Source organism: Callithrix jacchus, chromosome 4 (genome assembly GCF_049354715.1).
Source record: "Callithrix jacchus isolate 240 chromosome 4, calJac240_pri, whole genome shotgun sequence".
Taxonomy (NCBI): Eukaryota; Metazoa; Chordata; class Mammalia; order Primates; family Cebidae; genus Callithrix; species Callithrix jacchus.
The window spans coordinates 3,890,613-3,909,681 of NC_133505.1; the positions used below are offsets into that span (position 1 = coordinate 3,890,613).

The following is a 19,069-nucleotide window of genomic DNA, read 5'->3' on the forward strand; positions in this document are numbered from 1 at the left end:
AAATATTATTTAAGGACTCAGTGTAGGTGAAACAGGCTCGTGAAAACGCAAACGTATTTATAAACGGCGTGGTTCTTTCTGAAAGTGAGAAGCTCAGTACTTTCGGGTCCTAGTGCAGTCACGGTGCACGGGGCCTTTATCCCGACTCCTCCCGTGCAGCCTTGGCCAAGTTGTGATTCCTCCTTTTGCCTCATATTTTCTCATTTCTATTCAGTGTTTTTTGTTTTTTTTTTTTCTTTTTTGATGGAAGTAGCATTTATTGGTGAGTACTCGAGGGGCAGCACAGTGGAAGCCCTCATGAGCGCAAGGCCCGGCCCTTTCCAGAGGGCCACGATGGGGCTGTACTTGACGCCACAGCCACCTGGGTTGAGCCGCTTCTCGAGACCACCACGTCTTCACATGCATCCGCACTGAACTTGGTGAAGACCCCCTTCTTTGAGATGTGGATCTGCTGGCGGCCAGGGAACTTGAACTTGGCTCTGAGCAGGGCCTCAGTCACATGCTCCTTGTTCTGCAGCTTCGTGCAAGGGATATGATCACTTGGCCAATGTGAACCCTGGCTCTTTGCAGAGGCACCTCGCATACCGTTTGGAGCCTGTCAGCCGCAGCTCGGGACAAGTCTCGTGGATGCGGATGACGTGCAAGGCGTGGAACCGCAGTCTGATTTGGAAGCCATCTTTGCCACAGCTTGTTACCGTGTACTTATTTGCACAAATTTGGGCAGCCTCCAGGGCTTCAGAGGAGAGCTGCTCATATTCACCTGACACACGTGGCCGCTGAGAGGAAACTCGTCCACTTTTGCCTTCCGACACCCCAGGTCAAAGATGCAAATCTTTGCATCCGGGACGCTCAGCAGAAGCAAGACTTTGGGTACCGGTAACAACAAGCGGGCCGGTGGCCCACGGCGACACCACGATCTTAAGCGGCGCGCCGAAGGGAAAGAGCTCTACACACTGTTTTTAAGAGAGCCAGGCACACACATGCTTTGGTTTTGAGATGCAGTCTCCCTCCATCGCCCAGGCAGGAGCGCAATTGCAAGATCTCGGCTCACTGCAACCTCCGCCCCCCGGAGGTTAATTTTTTGTATGTTTAGTAGAGGCGGGGTTTCACCATGCTGGCCAGGCTGATCCCGAACTTCTGACCTTGAGATCCACCCACCTCAGCCTCCCAAAGTGCTGGGATTACAGGCATACGCCACTACCCCCGGCTTTTTTTTTTTTTTTTTAAAGACGGAGTCTTGGCTCTGTCACCCAGGCTGGAGTGCAGTGGTGTGATCTCGGCTAACTGCAACCTCCACTTTTCAGGTTCAAGCTATCCTCCTGCCTCAGCCTCCCGAGTAGCTGGGACTACAGGCGCCTGCCGTCACAGCCAGGATAAAAATACATAGATTTTTTTTTTACACAACTCTTTACTTCATCCCCAGCCGCAACTAGGAAGCAAAGCCAGACAATGCATGAAGACTGCAGAAAAAGATAAAAATACGTGTTCTTGTAATGCTCTTCTCAAAAAGGCGAGATTTAGCAGCCCTGGGCCTGGAGGGATACGATCAAGTTGGTTGAGGCTGGAAGGAACTGAGTGCAGAGATCTGTTGAGAGGGCCTGGTGAGTGATCTCTGTGTGTTGCTCAGTGAACATACAAATAAACAAGAGTGGGCCGCAGTGAGAATCGCAGCATCCAGGGCTCCATGGTTATGTTTTTAATGCATAAATAGCAGCATCTTATCAGGCTGTGATGGCCGAGTGGTTAAGGCGTTGGACTCGAAATCCAATGGGGTCTCCCCGCGCAGGTTCAAATCCTGCTCACAGCGCTTATTGGTTTGTGTTTTTCTGTAACACAAATCGCTGTGACTCTCAGCCTTTCATCTTTCACATACAAGCTGAGAAAAGGGCCATGTCCTATCTCGAGTTCTGTGTTAAACCATCCACCTTTCCGATAGGACCCGGTTCTGCTCCTCCCAGCTGAGGTTTAGTGAAACCCTGAGCTCTGGGCAGTGCTTCCATCCACGATCTACCTACTCCTCGGTCCACAGGAATCCTGGGGCTTCTTGGCCTTTCACAATAGTTGCTTGCTTTGTTTTGAGATTGCGAAATGGGAAAGCAGCGACGGATCCCAATAGCAAGGAGGAAATGTTGCTTTAAAAATAAAACTCCCATGGAGAATTCAGAACTTCTTCACACGCTCGAGTCTCCAGAGCCACGACTAGAATGACGAAGCTGTGGCTGCAGTACCAGCCCACCAAGCTAGAGGCTGCCCGGAAAGCCGTTCACAGCGCCACCGGTGTCCCGCTGTTTAAAACGGATCAGGAACCACAAAAAGAAACTTGTGCTTCCCCGAAGAAAAATACTAAACGTCAAAAAACTTAAATAGTATGAAAACATTGCAAAATATAAACTAAATTTAAAAAGGAAAGGAAACTTTGAACCTGATGTATCTAGCAAATGCCAGGTCTACCAAACATAATGCTGGTCCCAGATTACTTATTGATTTAAAAACAAGCAAAACACATAAAAATAGTAAAATATAAGAACAAATTAATGTTTTGTAGACCCTGGGAGAAAGAATTTTCAGCAAAGTACAAGCATTTAAGGCATTCCTTTCTTTAATTTTGTAATTCTTTACCGTGAAATAGCTCAACATGTCAGTTCTGTTTTATGTAACAGAATTGAAAACTGAGCAAGGAAACCTAATCTGGATTATAAAATTCTTGCTTTAATAAAAATTCCTTAAACACTGAAAATAAATAAATTAATTAAATTAAAATAAAACTCCCGGCCTCGTGGTGGTTCATTCTTATAATCTCGGCATTACATTTTGGGAGGCCGAGGCAGGTGGATCATGAGGTAAGGAGTTCAAGACCAGCCTGGCCAACCTGGTGAAACCCTGTCTCTACTAAAAATACAAAAAAAATCAGCCGGGCTAGGTGGCTGACGACTGTTGTTCCATCTACTCGGGAGGCTGAGGCAGAAGAATCACTTGAACCCGGGAGGCGGAGGTTGCAGTGAGCTGAGATAGCACCATTGCACTCCAGCCTGGGCAACAGAGCAAGACTCCATCTCAAATTAAAAAAAAAAAAAAACTATATATTTTACTAGAGTGCTCTCTGTTCTTTTACATCTAACACATTTTTATTTCACAGTAAATCCCAAATGTTTTGCAGAACAACTAATCTATTACATTCATATCATTAATTTAGATATTATAAACACACAGAAGAAGGAACACAGAGACGATTTGCTCCTCTGCTAGTGGATTCTTTTCTCTGATGAGGTCACAACTCTTTGGTGGAGGCGGGTGGTAGAAACTTCTTGGCCTTCCCTGACCCTCTCCTCTGAGGCTGTCATAACCTTTGTAATTACCCAATTTTTGATGACATGTCTGCTCTTTTTTTTTTTTTTTTTTAATTTTGGGTGTCATTGGTCCTCATTATTTTATTTTATTTTATTTTTTATTTTTTTAATTTTTTATTGGATTATAGGTTTTGGGGTACATGAGCAGAGCATGCAAGACAGTTGCGTAGGTACACACATGGCAGCGTGCTTTGCTCTTCTTCTCCCCTTCACCCACATTTGGCATTTCTCCCGAGGCTATCCCTCCCCACCTCCCCCTCCCACTGGCCCTCCCCTTTTCCCCCCAATAGACCCCAGTGTTTAGTACTCCCCTTTCTGTGTCCATGTGTTCTCATTTTTCATCACCCACCTATGAGTGAGAATATGCGGTGTTTCATTTTCTGTTCTTGTGTCAGTTTGCTGAGGATGATGTTTTCCAGATTCATCCATGTCCCTACAAACGACACGAACTCATCATTTCTGATTGCTGCATAATATTCCATGGTGTCAACCCAAATGCCCATTGATAATAGACTGGATTGGAAGACATGTCTGCTCTTACAGGAAAAAATGGCTGAATTTTCCCCCCGAATGCACAGTGTGGGTTGCGGAATTATAATGTAAGTTGAATTCACGTCTCATTGAGTTTTTTTTTTTTTTTATAGGAAAGGACAGTGATAAGGAAGGTGTAATACTCTGAGAATCAGAAATTTGGGGGGATTTGGAGCAAATATAAGAACTAGACATTCCTAAATACCCCTGACTTTCTGGTGACAACTGAACAGCCAGGTACACTGCTCACGGTTCTACTCTCTGGGAAGATTTTAGTTTTTGGACTATACTTCAAAGGCTCCCAGGGCGGGGCTGCGGTCGTCTACTCTCAGGCGGTGCCTGGATATTGTACAGAACAGTTTGGCTCTTGTTACCCAGGCTGGAGTGCAATGGCGCGATCTCGGCTCACCGCAACCTCCGCCTCCTGGGTTCAGGCAATTCTCCTGCCTCAGCCTCCCAAGTAGCTGGATTACAGGCACGCGCCACCATGCTCAGCTAATTTTTTGTATGTTTAGTAGAGACGGGGTTTCACCCAGGATAGTCTCTGTCTCTTGACCTCGTGATCCACCCGCCTCGGCCTCTCAATATAAACCATTCTTGAGTTTGTTTCTTCTTCAGTCAACTGGTCATTTAGCACTCTCATGAGGCAATAGATGCAGATGTACACACACACACACAAAGAGAAGGCAATGATACACACACGCACACACACACAAATAAAGAGAAGGCAGTGTAGACACCGTGAACATCAGCGCCACTTCGCATGCAATCTATTTGTGCCTTTAGAACCTGCTTGAGCTTGATCTAACACAGACCATTTCCATTTGACAAAGGAATGCTGCTGCGCACGTCTAAGTTTATGGCTTGGTAACACGCACTATGCAGATCGAGACTAAGCTTAGGGCTTGGTGACAGGCACTGTGCAGATCGAGACTAAGCTCAGGGCTTGGTGACACGCACTGTGCAGATCGAGACTAAGCTCAGGGCTTGGTGACACGCACTGTGCAGATCGAGACTAAGCTCAGGGCTTGGTGACACGCACTGTGCAGATCGAGACTAAGCTCAGGGCTTGGTGACACGCACTGTGCAGATCGAGACTAAGCTCAGGGCTTGGTGACACGCACTGTGCAGATCGAGACTAAGCTCAGGGCTTGGTGACACGCACTGTGCAGATCAAGACTAAGCTTAGGGCTTGGTGACACACACTATGCAGATCGAGACTAAGCTTAGGGTTTGGTAACACACACTATGCAGATCGAGACGTGCATCTGAGGCCATATGGTAATGTGGTCGCATGTTGTCAAGCATTCAGACATTGCTGAGAACCTGGTAGCAAACTATAAGCTACTTGTCAAAAAAAGGGAAGGAGTTACCCACAGAAGATGGCATAACTTTGCTCCAAAATTCTAAAGTTCTGTGCTGTGATTCACCTGCAAAATAACATCCCTCTTCTCTGACACTTCAAGCCAGATCCACTCTTCTGGTTCTTACGGTCCCAGTGGCAGAGTCTTGTTCTAGGCCCCACTCAGAACTGGGAGATTTTCAGGTTACCTGATAAATGGTTTGCTGTAGCGTGCCCAAATGTTGCCTCCCAAATCCAAAGCCTTCTACTCAGTGTTGTGCCACTTTCTTAATAATAAAAGGACGCAGCAGCCCATATGCTTCAGACAACTGGACCCCTAGAAATTTCACTGAGGTAGGAAGACTTCTTTTTTGTGAGGTTTACTTCCCACCGTCTGGCCTACAAATGTCTTGCCAGTGTTATAGAGTAGTTGCTACCTTCTTATCACTAAAAATATAATCAATGTAAGAGACCAGCATGATGCTCTGCGGAATGGTGAGGTGATGAAGGTCCCTGTGGACTAGTTGGTGATGTGGGGTGAGAGACTCAATATACCCCCAAGGTAGTGAGACAACCAGGTGGGAGGGGGTCCCTGGAGAAACTCCAACCAGCCTGCCCACTGAGGTGGAGCCTCGGGAAGTTCACTGCCTTTGCACCTGGGAGGAGACTGGCCCCTTCTCTTCCTCTGTGGAACCTGGGACTCCAGCTGCTGGGTGGGAAGGCCAAGTGCTGTAGCAGGGGGGACCCTAGCCATGCGAGAGTCCCTGTTTCCCCCATTTTCCCTCTTCAGCTATATAAAACCCTGTCTTACTTACCATTTAAATTGTCTGCGAGCCTGAATTTTCATGGCCGTGGGACAAAGAACCCCATCTTTAGCTAAACGAAGGAAAACTGCAACAGCAGGGCAGATAAGGTGTGCTGCTTGCCTTGCCAGCTAAAAGACCACTGCTTCTGATGGTCTTAATGATTAAGTATAGAGAAAAAAGAACTATATCCATAATTGCAAAGCAGGTACCGGGGGTGTTAATGTTTCCACTAATGAAACGACATTCGGAATAGCAGATGTAATCGGAATATTTACCAGACCAAACTTCCAGTAATTCACGGTCATTCTCCATGATCCATCTGTCTTCTGCAGCTGAATAACGAGTTGAACAGAGATAAGAATCATCACTTCTGCATTTGTCAAGTCCTGGATGGAGCCATCCTTTCTGCAGTCCCTCCAGTAGCACAATACTGCTTTTGGTTTACAATTTTCCCAGGTAGAGGAATTTCCAGTGGCCTTTACTTGGCCTTTTATACCATAATAGTCTGCCCTCTGTCACCATAGAAACAATATAAACGTTCTGTCTGGAATTGGGAAGTAGCTATAGAGTAGGTTAAGGGATCCACCGTGTCTACAGCAAAATGGACCAGAGGTAAAATTTCACTGATTGACCTCTCTGAGTCCCTAATTTGCCAGGTGGACAAGAGTAATGCTTAGTATCGACAGGAATTAATGTTAGATCAGGGTCTTCGTGTAGTAATTCCTGAAAAATCTGCCTATTTTCCCTTTCCCAGTACACAGTCACTCTGGTTCATGGACACAAGCCCCTTTAAGGGAAGGGAGGAAGAATAACAGTATAAATTTGTACTAAGCTCTGAGTATTCTTTTTCAAGGGAAGCTGGTCTTCTCTTTACTGAAAGCTGGCTCATATCGGGGAATTGGTTGGGAGGCCATGATTCTCTGTTTTTCTGAGTCAGGTCAGACCTCCATTTACTAGACTTTTCTGCGTAGATAGATCAAGTAAGACATTAATAGGTCGGAATTTATTTTAATTCTAGGGACATTATACACTCATCAGTGTCAAACATCTCTGAGTCAGACTACTCTGATGATTGCTTTTGTTCATCACAATAAACATATATGTATTTGCAAACTTGAGCTGCCATAAGATACCACAGATGGGGTGGACTGAACAAAAAATGTTTTCCTCACAGTTCCAGACGCAAGAAGTCCAAGACGACTTAAAACATTTTGCCCGAATATAACGTGTCCAGTACAATCGTGACAGAGCATTAGATTCAAAAATTAGATGAACTATAACCTTGTTTAGATTCTTGTCTGCAATGGCCATACCGTCGGACGATAGAAAAAAAAGATGTCATTATAATCTAATAAGAAAGACATTGCTAGACTCTGAGTTCCCTGTGGGGCAAAGATTGTGTCTTTTTGCGTTTGCGTTCTGCCCCAGAGTTTCATCTGCTTCCCTGTATTTCCCAGCAGCCACGACTACTTCCAGTCAATTGACTGCAAACAAAATGATGAGAGCTCTTGGCCTCCCATTATCTCCCGGGCTCGGATCTCCTTCATGCTTTTCCCGTAAGTCACCAAGATAGGAGCGTGAGGGCGGGTTGTGAGGATAAAGAAAGGGGCATAGACAGCACAGGGGGGTCCTGAATTCAGATTCTCTAGGATTCCGTTCTAGCTTTCCATGTTTGAAATTTGTCAGGGAAAGAGGGCCCTGGGTTATGAAAGCTTGGTGATGAATTGCTTTTGTTCTGAGGACAGAGAAAGGAGAGAACAGCACCACAACGATCCTTTTCTAGACAGGCATATAGAGGACGGGACAGGCCCTACAGGGAAAGCCCGCTTAGATAAGCATGGGGAAAAAGCTCACCACCGTCGTTTCCGTAGTGTAGTGGTTATCACGTTCGCCTCACACGCGAAAGGTCCCCGGTTCGAAACCGGGCGGAAACATCCTTTACTCGCCTGCCCAATTCGGCCTTAAAGATTTTCTACTCTCTAAATATGCATATGTTTAAAAAACACCAAACTGATAAATTGTCGCACTTTCAAAACTGCAAGTCTCCGTGATAAGCCCTCGCAGCTACGTGGTTTCCACACTGTGTGGAAACCGCTTTCCCCCTCTCCCTATCACTTCTGCGGGGCTTTGTCTGGTTCTAAAGGGGTTTTTGGAACAGTGTCAGAGAACGGGGATGGTTAGTACTTTTGGAATCCGGATTTCTTTCAAATGCAACAACAGCTCCACGGTTAAGCCAAGTGGTAACTGCCCGGGCGTTCTCCAGTGACATTTGCCGCCATAGGCGATCTGTATCTTGCCAGGTATTTTCAACCAAAATCTACTCACCTGCACCGTGAGAGGGGAATGTTGCAGTGGGTGGGAGAGTGCTGGAGGGTAATGCAAAGTCCTCCTCCTTATGAACTGACAAGGACCTCGGGTAGGTAACAAGAATCATTTTAGGTCTGTTTAGCTGGAATCCCGTTCTTCCTGAGGCGTCCTCTTAACCCAGGACGCAGGTGGAAGCGGTCTGAGGCTCTTCGCTTAAGGACACTTATTAAATCACAGTAAGGGAGACTTTATTCAGGACCATCATAGTAGGTAATAGGGTCCCAAAGGACTCTTGCAGGAGGGAAGAGGCTGGGCTCAACTCTGAATACTGCATGGACAAGAGGGACTTGATAGCCGAGGATCAGGGTGGTAGGTGGTCAGCGGATGGAAAATTAGTAAGAGGAAGCATCAGGCTAACGGGATTCTGGCTAAACAGACCTAACAGGATTCTTGCTGAAGACAGGCCAGGACCATCACACCAGGGTGATGGTGGAGGGTGAGGAACCTGATCAGATATGGAGGGGGAGCAATTATCAAGGGTAGGGGATTCTTGCTACACTGACTTATTAGGGTTCTTGCTAAAACTGATTTTACTAGGAAGATTTTAACTGATTTTAAACTTTTTTTTTGCCAATCAGTTTGAGCTTATGAGGTTGCTCAGGTTAGCCTTGAACTGATGACCTCGCCTTCGTGAGCGCCATGAGAGAGTGGCTTCGTGAGAGCCACTTTGGACCCCGATTTTAAATGATTTTAATGGTCAATTAAAAATTGTGACAATGGGCCGTGCACAGTGGCTCGCGCCTGTAATCCCAGCACTTTGGGAGGCTGAGGCACGCAGATCATGAGGTCGGAGACCGAGACCATCCTGGTAACACGGTGAAACTCCGTCTCTACTAAAAATACAAAAAATTAGCCAGGCATGGTGGCAGGAGCCTGTAGTCGGAGCTATTTGGGAGGCTGACGCAGGAGAATTGCTTGAACCCGGGAGGCGGAGGTTGCGGTGAGCCGAGATTGTGCCACTGCACTCCAGCCTGGGTAACAGAGCTGGGTAATCCTCCTCAAAAAAAAGAAAAAAAAAAAAGTTTTAAGTACTTTGACCTTAAAATAAAAAGCCGTAAGGGTCTGTTTCCACTAGTTTTGATCTTGTTAATTTCTGGACTATATAAAGGAATGAGAAAATACCCCACAGTCTTCTGACAAATAACTATCTTCAGAAATGACTCACAAAAAGAGTAATCAGCCTTGAGGACCAACAAAATAAGAAAGAAAAAACTGCTTAAGATGTGATCTTTTGTTTGAGAAATGTGTCGCCAAAAAATTGGAAAACTGGGCAAAAGTAAATTTCATTTGAAAATATGTCTTCAAGGCTCGGCGAGGTGGCTCAAGCCTATAATCCCAGCACTTTGGAAGTTGAGGCCCACAGATCTTTGGGCTCGGGAGTTGACACCAGTCTGGGCAACACGGCAAAAATCCCATCTCTCATTTTGGAAGGCCAAGGTGGGAGGATCCTGACGTCAAGAGATCGAGACCATCCTGGTCAACATGGTGAAACCCCGTCTCTACTAAAAAAAAAAAAAAAATACAAAAATTAGCTGGGCATGGTGGCGCGTGCCTTTAGTCCCAGCTACTCAGGAGGCTGAGGCAGAATTGCCTGATCCCAGGAGGCGGAGGTTGCGGTGAGCCGAGACACGCCATTGTACTCCAGCCTGGGTAACAAGAGCGAAACTCCGTCTCAAAAACAAAACAAAAGAAAACAAAGAAAACCCGTCTCTACAAAAAATTAGCAGAGTATGATGGCGCGCCGCTGTAGTCCCAGCTACTTGGGAGGCTGAAGTGGAAAGATTGCTTAAACCTGGGAGGTGGAGGTTGCAGTGAGCGAAGATCGCACCACTGCACTCCTGCTAGGTGACAGAATAACTCAAAAAAAAAAAAAAAAAAAGTCTTTAAATCTAAAAAGAATTAGTGACAAGAGAATGAGACAATATCAGACTAACTTCCATCTCTCTTTTTAAAAGGTGTTGTCAGAAAGTGAATATTTTCATATTTCTGCATGGTTTGGCTTTCTGGGTAAGGGAAATTGGTACACTAGTGAATGTCTTGGCTTCCCCAGGTCAATCTTCTTCTCACATTCCAAGGGTGTTATCTTATTTGAAGGATAATAACATTGTTCTCCCCTGGAGCCATGGAGACTTATAAACATAAGAGATGCTTGTTTTATTTTGCACTCTGGAGACATTTACTTACATCCCAAGAGTATGAATCAGGAGACTTTTCCTCTCTCTTATAACATTTGTTTAAGGCCAGGTACAGTGGCTCGGTCCTGTAATCCCAGCACTTTGGGAAGCTGAGGCAGGTGAATCACCTGAGGTCAGGAGTTCGAGACCAGATTTGCCAACACATTGAAAACCCATCTCTACTAAATACACAAAAAATAGCCAGGTATGGTGTCGGGCGCCTGTAATCCCAGCTGCTAGGGAGGCTGAGGCAGGAGAATTGCTTGAACCTGGAAGGCGGAGGTTGCAGTGAGCCGAGATCACACCACTGCACTCCAGTGTGGGCAGCAGAGTGAGACTCCGTCTCAAAACAAAAGCAAAAATACTTGTTAACATTAGGGAGATTAAGTCCCTCTCCCTCTGAGGGGGAGAGGTTAGGATGAGGAAGAGCACCCCGAATATACTTCTCAGATTCCTAATTTGGGGATTCCTCTATAGTCCAACCCCTGTACCTGCAGGGTGCTATCTGCTTTCACCGTGTCACTTCAGAAATGGGGACAGCCTGTCATCCCAGAGCTTGTTGCAGAGGGGAAACAGGTGGCATGGTGGTGATAAGACGAGGTCATTGACTTGCACATATCTAGAAATGGCTGCGCATCTTTTTTAAAATTTTATTTTATTTTTGAGACGGAGTCTTGCACTGTCACCCAGGCTGTAGTGCAGTGGCTTGATCTCAGCTCACTGCAACCTCTGCCTCCCAGGTTCAAACAATTCTCCTGCCTCAGCCTCCCCAGTAGCTGGGACCACAGGTGTGTGCCACCACTCCCAGCTAATTTTTTTGTATTTTTTGTAGAGACGGGGTTTCACCATGTTGGCCAGGATGGTCTTGATCTCTTGATGTCGTGATCCGCCCTCGTAGGCCTCCCGAAGTGTTGGAATTACAGGCGTGAGCCACCGTGTCTGGCCTTCTCTTCCTTACAGTATGCTTGAGTTTCCTAGACTCGTGCAAAACAAAATATTACAACTCTTGCCTTACAATGTATAGAGGGGTTTTATCATACAAACTGTGATCCTTCAGGGACTGGTCTCAAGGAGAGTCTATTTTTGGTCAGTGTATGGTGATCGAGCAAGCTTTTTTGATGCAGAAAAAGTGCCAAGGGTTAAGCACAAGAAGAAGGGCACCGTGTCCAAGCTGAACAATGGCAGCACTCAGCATCGATCTCTCTCACTTTCTTATTACCACAGGAGGAAGTCTGGATTACCTTGATGATAACAGAATTGGGAGGGGTGACAGAAGGCAGGAACGTAACTTAAAATGTTAATGAGAACTTCATACCACATCAAGACATTAGGATAACTTTTTTTTTTTTGAGACGGATTTTCGCTCTTGTTACCCAGGCTGGAGTGCAATGGCGCCATCTCGGCTCACCGCAACGTCCGCCTCCTGGGTTCAGGCAATTCTCCTGCCTCAGCCTCCTGAGTAGCTGGGATTACAGGCACACACCACCATGCCCAGCTAATTTTTTGTATTTTTAGTAGAGACGGGGTTTCTCCATATTGACCAGGATGGTCTCGATCTCTTGACCCCGTGATCCACCCGCTTCGGCCTCCCAAAGTGCTGGGATTACAGGCATGAGCCGCAGGATAACTCTTAGAGTGATTTTAGGTGACCCATTATGTGACCCTTCTGATTTATTAATTCCTGGTTGATTATGAAAACTTATGAGGGAATAACTTGAGAGTGGTCGAATAGGAGGAGATGATGAAACTGATGATTCAAAGGAAGATCAGCTGAAGAGAAGAAATAATGGCAGAGGGCTGGGCGAGGCGGCTCACACCTGTAATCTCAGCACTTTGGGAGGCTAAGGTAGGCCAATCACGAGCTTAAGAAATTGAGACCAGCCTGGCCAACATGTTGAAACTCTGTCTCTACTAAAAATACAAAAATTAGCTGGGCGTGGTGGTGCGTCCCTGTGGTCCCACCTACTCTGAAGGCTGAGGCAGGAGAATCGCTTGAACCCAGGAGGTGAAGGTTACAGGGAGTCTAGATGTGCCACTGCACTCCAGGCTGGCGACAGAGCGAGACTCCATCTCCGAAACAAAAAAGAAAAAGAAAAAGGCAGAAAAGCAGGCCAAATCTCAAGCTATTCTGTTAGACATTGTGAAAGGTGCACCTGATGCAGGTATTAAACCTTCAGAAAATGTGCCATTTTTGTATCAATTGAATCCTGTGATCACAGATGAGGATCTGGAGAGAATATTCTCAAGATTTGGACCAACAAGAAGCTGTGAACCTAACTGGGAGTAAAAGACAGGAGAATCCCATTGTTACGCTTTTTTTTTTTTTTTTTTTGAGACAGAGTCTTGCTTTGTCACCCAGGCTGCAGTACAGTGGTGCAGTCTCAGCTCACTGTAACCTCCGCCTCCCGGGTTCAAGCTATTCTCCTGCCTCAGCCTCCCAAGTAGCTGGGACTACAGGCTTGGGCCACCACACCCAGCTAGTTTTTGTATTTTTAGTAGAGATGAGTATCACTATGTTGGCCAGGCTAGTCTTGAACTCCTGATCTCAAGTGATCCACCTGCCTTGTCCTCCCAAACTGCTGGGATTACAGGCGTGAGCCACTGTGCCTGGCCTAAAACATTTTTATTTTTATTTATTTATTTTTTGAGACAGAGTCTCACTCTGTGCCCTACGGTACATTCTACTTTCTTACTTGAGATTGAAAGAAGAAATTGGCTGTTCATTGTTCTGTTCTGAAAAATTGGTTAAATGCTAACCATAATGTAGTTGTGGTGAATATTCTCATGGTGATTTTAAAAAGAGTCATGTAGATAATACAAAATTAGAATGGTAACGGATGGAAAACGGTGAACTCTGATCACTTGTTTTATATGTCGTATAGTTAGATAAAGTACAAATTATCCATCCCATTCAGCTTGTTTTGACGCCTGCATTCAGACTCCACTGCGCTCCACAATTTATTAGTGGTTACTGAAGGAGAAAGAAATCAGCACTTTTTAATTCCTTTCTGACTTTTTTGTTTTTGAGAGTGAGTGTCGATCTGTTGCCCAGGCTGGACTGCAATGGTGCAATCTCAGCTCATTGCAACCTCTGCCTCCTGGGTTCAAGCAGTTCTCCTGCCTGAACCTCCTGAGTAGCTGGCATTACAGGCATGCACCACCACACCCAGCTAATTTTTGTATTTTTGGAAGAGATGGGGTTTCACTATTTTGGTCAGGCTGGTCTCAAACTCCTGACCTCGTGATCCACCTGCCTCGGCCTCCCAAAGTGCTGGGATTACAGGCATGAGCCACCGAACCTGGCCCGCACTTTTTAATTTTTAAGACAGAATTTAAGGTACTCATCTGATGCCACACTGAGAGTAATTTTTCATGTAGTCTTTTACGTGGACCAATCCTTCCACATCAGCACTTCTCTACAGAAGACCCTACTGTCATCTCCTGCCCTTAGAACACTAATTTCCTATTTGGCATTAGGGCTTACAATTTTCTCAATCACTTAACTTTTGTTTTTGTTGAGATGGAGTCTTGCTCTGTCACCCAGGCTGGAGTACAGTGGCACCGTCTAGGCTCACTGCAACCTCCATCTCCTGGGTTCAAGTGATTCTCCTGCCTTGGCCTCCCAAATAACTGGGACTCTCAGAGGCATGTGAACCAGAACAACTGCATCTTAAACAGGAGCTGTGAAAAGCTGGGTTGAAAACTACTGGGCTGCATTCCCAGATGGTTAAGGCATTCTAAGTAACAGGATGCGATAGGAGGTCAGCACAAGATACAGTTCATAAAAGGAGCCGGCCAACCCCACCAAAACCACAATGGCCACAAATGACCTCCGGTCGTCCTCACTGCTACACTCCCACCAGCAACATGACAGTTTTGCAAATGCCATGGCAACATCAGAACATTATCTTATGTGGTCTAAAAAGGGGAGTCATGAAAAATGCTCCCTTTGTTTAGCATATCATAAAAAAAAACCGTAACATTGAGCAGCCAGCAGCAGCAGCCCTTGGGGCTCTCTGTCTATGGGGTAGCAGTTCTTTTACTCCTTTACTTTCTTAATAAACAATTTCACTTTGCGCTGTGGACTCACCCTGAATTCTTTCTTGTAAGATCCAAGAACCGTCTCTTGGGGTTTGGATCCTGACCCCTGTCCTGTAACAGGATTACAGGTGTGTGCCACCATGCTTGGCTAATTTTTTGTTTTTTTTTAATTTTTACTAGATACAGGGTTTCGCTGTTGTGAACTGAATGCATGCCCAGGAATATCGTCCAGAGAGAGGGTCCCAAACCTGGAAGAGAGCCTGCGCCGGAAAAAAGGAGAAAGAAAAGAGCGAGGTCTGGAGGGCCACATGAGCTATGCCCATGCAGCAATTTTATTTTTGCAATAGGTTCCATTATATAGTTTTCTGCTTAATGTTGTTTACATCAGATCAAAATACTTGAGTTAAGTCACAAGGTAGGCAAGTTAAGCCCACTAAGTAAGTTACGTCCAGTAAGTAGGTTACGCCCAGTAAGTCAAGGTAAGTAAGTTATGCTCAGTAAGTTACGGTAAGTAAGTTACACCCAGCAAATAAGTTAACAAGTGTAAATACTTAAGTTATTATTTTATAGCAAATGTAACAAGGGTCCAAAATGAACACAATGAAACAATAAACCATAAGGAAACGAAAGTGGACACAATGCCTCCCAAGTCCTCATATCCATAAAGTAATGTCTGTTAATTATTTTGTCTCCCTCATTTCGCCATGTTGGCCAGGCTGGTCTTGAACTCTTGGCCTCAAATGATCTGCCTGCCTCTGCCTCCCTATGTGCTGGGATTACAGGTGTGAACCACCATGCCTGGCCTACTTAACTTCTAAACAATGTGTACTTTATCAGGCTGTCTTCAACATTGCTGAGAATATGCTTCACAATTACAGAAGGAAAGGCAGAGAATTCCAACACAGGATATTCTGTTTAAGAAGATGTGCCATGAAGCTCAAATATAGACGTTCTCCATGGTATAGTGCTTTCACTGGAAAATGTTACTAATCCATCCTGATTATTTGTACAGAAAAAAAATACATCTATTCCAGACCCAAAGAACTAAAGAAGATACTTTTTTTTTTTTTTTTTTTGAGATGGAGTTTCGCTCTGTTGCCTAGGCTGGAGTGCAGTGGTGCCGTCTCTGCTATCTGCAACCTCCACCTGCTTCTTGGGTTCAAGTGCTTCTCCCACCTCAGCCTCCCTAGTAGCTGGAACTACAGGCATGCACCACCACACCTGGCTAATTTTTGTATTTTTAGAAGAGAAGAAGTTTTACCATGTTGGTCAGGCTGGTCTTGAACTCCTGACTTTAAGTGATCTGTCCGCCTAGGCCTCCCGAAGTGCTGGGATTACAGGTGTAAGCCACAGTTTCCAGCCAAGATCTTTCTTAAGGTAAAATAAAGACACTGCCTAGGTGGACAAGACCATCCAGATACTTAAGCAATTACTAAGAAGTCACGGGGGCTCTGGATTTTGAGATCTGGAAGAGTGGAGAGACCATGTACGGTTTGGGGGCTGTTATGCCCACAGTAAAGACTACACAGGATCACGGCAGGTTCTCAGTAAACGTCTGTTTAATCAATGGACACCATTAGAGATGACTTTCTGAAATGTATCCAAACCTCTATGTGACATCTTGTCACTCTGCCTGTGCCCAGCAGGCCCATCTAGAAGTCTAAGTAAAACCCGGGAAAGCACCTGCAGGGAGTTGGCCATTTCACTTCTTGATGTTTTTTTGTGTCATCATGTTGATATTATTTGTGACTTTGCAGAACTTCAATATAAGAACAATAGGCCGGGCGCGGTGGCTCACACCTGTAATCCCAGCACTTTGGGAGGTTGAGGTGGGTGGATCACCTGAGATCAGGAGTTGGAGCAGCTTGACTAATGTGGTGAAACTCCGTCTCTACTAAAAATACAAAAATTAGCCAGGCATAGTGGCGGGTGCCTGTAATTCCAGCTACTCGGGAGGCTGAGGCAGGAGAATTGCTTGAACCCAGGAGACTGAATTGTAGAAAATTGCAAGAGTTTGTTCCTCTCAATTGAATAGTCTCAATTTAATAGCTAAAGAAAGAGCATAAGGTACAAAATAGTAGACTTTCTGAACCCACCAGGGGATTGATACAGGGAATCTAATCAAATTACACCCAGAAAAAGGTCCTCATAGGAGAAAAGAAGTTTCTTGCTGCCCTTGTTCCTGGCAGAAGGGCAGACAAGCAGAGGAAGAGAAACCCTTGAATACTAGAGGAAGAGAAAAAGCCATCAAAACTCATTTTTTTAAAGATTTGCCTGTGGGCCTACTTGAGACCCAAGCACAGAATTCCACGTAGCCAAAAAATCCATTGCCAGTTGTCTCTGCTAGAGGAGTATCCCTAAAGAAGGTGAAGGGGAGTCTGGAAAGTGGAGAGAAATAGCCACGGAGGCATCTCCAAGTGAAAAGCCTTCTGAGGTTGGGGAGCACCGCCACAGAATGAAGAGAAATGAATCTAGGCACTTTGTATTTCTGCTGCCAAGCGCCAGGACTGGAGAGGTGGGAGAAACCCCTCCAAAGCTTTCTAAGTGGAGAGAGATCTTCAAGAGAATCTCCCGCAACCCCGACAGCTGACACCCTGGTGGGTAAGCACAGCTCCATCTCTCGGGGTTTGGAAAGCTGGAGGACGGCCAGTAAAACAGAAAGAGAAGAGAAGGTACACCGATAAGTACTGTAGTAAGAAAATAATAACTTTGGGCTGGGTGCGGTGGCTCAAGCCTGTAATCCCAGCACTTTGGGAGGCCGAGGCGGGTGGATCACGAGGTCAAGAGATCGAGACCATCCTGCTCAACATGGTGAAACCCCGTCTCTACTAAATATACAAAAAATTAGCTGGGCGTGGTGGCGCGTGCCTGTAATCCCAGCTACTCAAGAGGCTGAGGCAGGAGAATTGCCTGAACCCAGGAGGCGGAGGTTGCGGTGAGCCGAGATGGCGCCATTGCACTCCAGCCTGGGTAACGAGAGCGAAACTCCGTCTCAAGGAAAAAAAGAAAGAAAGAAAATAATAACTTTGATTTTACCATTCACCTTCCACCAAATTTTTAGTCAACAAACCAAATAAAGACAACTGCTATTTCACATGGTAGATGCAGATACAAAGTTAATGAAGTGTGCTAAAGATAAGAAACATGATTCTGTGCCTATCTTTTTTTGGGGGGTAACCCTCTGTCGCCCAGGCTGGAGTGCAGTGGCGCGATCTCAGCTCACTGCAACCGCGGCCTCCCGGGTTCAAGCGATTTGCCTGCCTCAGCCTCCTGAGTAGCTGGGATTACAGGTGCGCGCTACCACGCCCGGCTAATTTTTTCGTATTTTACTAGAGACGGGTTTCACCGTATTGCCTGGGATGGTCTCGATCGCCTGACCTCGTGATCCGCCCGCCTCGGCCTCCCCAAGTGTTGGGATTACAAGCGTGAGCCACCGCGCCCGGCCGATCTTGTGAATCTTTTCAAATTAAAAACAATATTTACTAATTACATAATGAAAATAAGGAAGTAGTTGAACTGGCTTACCGAAAGACATAGCTCTCCTTTCCCCAAAAAAAAAGAAAAAAGAAAAATTCGCTTTCAAGTATGCGATATATACGTGTCCGTCACACAGAGAGAGGGAGATGGGTGGGGGAGAGAGAGGGAGGGAGGGAGGGAGGGAGGGAGGGAGGGGGGAAGAGAGAGAGAGAGAGAGACAGAGACACAGGACTGATTAACTTCAGATGAATCAAAGGAGTGGAAAGTAGAAAACAAATGGGAGAGTGGCAGGGTCCAGCAGGCAGAGGGTACCTCGGCGGCTCTACTGGCCCCTCCCTGGGTTTCCCACTGCCAGCGGGTGGATCAGGCCCGGGGGAGTGGAGTCCATGGCAAGGGCAGACATTTACCGCCTCCTCCCTCTGACGTGCCTGACCGATCCGGGCTCAGTTCCTCCCAGATAGCAGCGTTTGTCATTGGAGGAGATAACGGTGACTTCCCTTGTCTTAGATTTGAGTCTTGATGGAGTGAGAGGCTCTTGCAAGGAGCGGTCCTGCTGGTCCTCTCACCTCCGCGGATCCCAGCCTGGCACTCAAGCATCGCCAAGTGCCCGCTGCCCGGCCGGGACTTTGGGGCCTGCAAGCTCAGGACGCACCGCTGTGAATTTCGGGGACCTGGTGGCGGCGGAGCCACCGGGAGGCCAGGAGGCCAGAGGGCGCACGTTCAGGTTCCGAGTCCCAAGAGCCCACCTGCCTGGAGCAGAGAGGAATCCGCACCCTCCCAGGCCTCCGACCCTGCGTCGGTTCCGCGAGGCACTGGCCGCGATCGCAAGCTCGGAGCTGCTTTTTGGTTTGCTCCGGTTCCTTCAGCTGGTGCGGGGGAAGGAAGCCCTGCTTGGGGACGTTGAAGCCGAGTTTTCTCCAGTAAGAAGCAGTGGTTTCAGGCTCTTTCCCCTGAAAAAGCATGGTTCACTTGTGCCTGCAGTGG

The 19,069-nt window shown here is 46.3% G+C and overlaps 2 non-coding genes and 1 pseudogene across 2 annotated transcripts; 2 read left to right on the forward strand and 1 right to left on the reverse strand.

Annotated features, from left to right (window-relative positions):
• Nucleotides 1–210: 210 nt before the first annotated feature.
• LOC144582293 (uncharacterized) lies at nucleotides 211–19,047 on the reverse strand (annotated as a pseudogene).
• TRNAS-CGA (transfer RNA serine (anticodon CGA)) lies at nucleotides 1,726–1,807 on the forward strand. Its single transcript has one exon. It is a non-coding gene; the product is annotated as a tRNA-Ser (tRNA).
• TRNAV-CAC (transfer RNA valine (anticodon CAC)) lies at nucleotides 7,888–7,960 on the forward strand. Its single transcript has one exon. It is a non-coding gene; the product is annotated as a tRNA-Val (tRNA).
• Nucleotides 19,048–19,069: the final 22 nt, after the last annotated feature.